The following is a 471-nucleotide window of genomic DNA, read 5'->3' on the forward strand; positions in this document are numbered from 1 at the left end:
CGGAATGTCTCCGGAGAGGGAGACTCCGCCACCGCCCTGGGCAGCCTGTTCCAGTGCTCTGCTGCCCTCAACGTAAGGAAGTGCTTCCTCGTGTTGAGGTGGAACTTCTTGTGTTTTGTTTTATGGCCAATGCTACCCGTCCTGTCTCTGACACCACTGAAGAGTCTGACACATCCTCTTGCCCTTTGAGACATTTACTTGCATTGAGGGGGCTACCATGAGTCTTCTCCGGACTAACGGGCCCTCAGCACCCACATACGTGTTACAAGGGACCGACCGCGGGTCATTTGCTTTCCCCACGGACCAAGGCAGAGCCGGGACCCAGCGGGGAGCGAGGCGTGGCTGTTCCGGTGCTACCGTGACGACTTCCAGGAAAGTCAGTCAGTTCTTCCTTCCCTTCCCTCCCCGCTGCCCCCGCGGAGCGTCCCGGGGCCGGAGCCGCCGCGGGCTCCTCTGCTCGCTCTCCTCCCG

General features: G+C 61.1%; 1 protein-coding gene across 1 annotated transcript in view; it reads left to right on the forward strand.

Moving 5' to 3' along the window:
- Window positions 1-471, forward strand: part of EFCAB10 (EF-hand calcium binding domain 10) — a 5,298-nt gene that overhangs the window by 3,199 nt on the left and 1,628 nt on the right. The window lies entirely within an intron of this gene.

Source organism: Geospiza fortis, unplaced genomic scaffold (assembly GCF_000277835.1).
Source record: "Geospiza fortis unplaced genomic scaffold, GeoFor_1.0 scaffold424, whole genome shotgun sequence".
NCBI classification, from domain to species: domain Eukaryota; kingdom Metazoa; phylum Chordata; class Aves; order Passeriformes; family Thraupidae; genus Geospiza; species Geospiza fortis.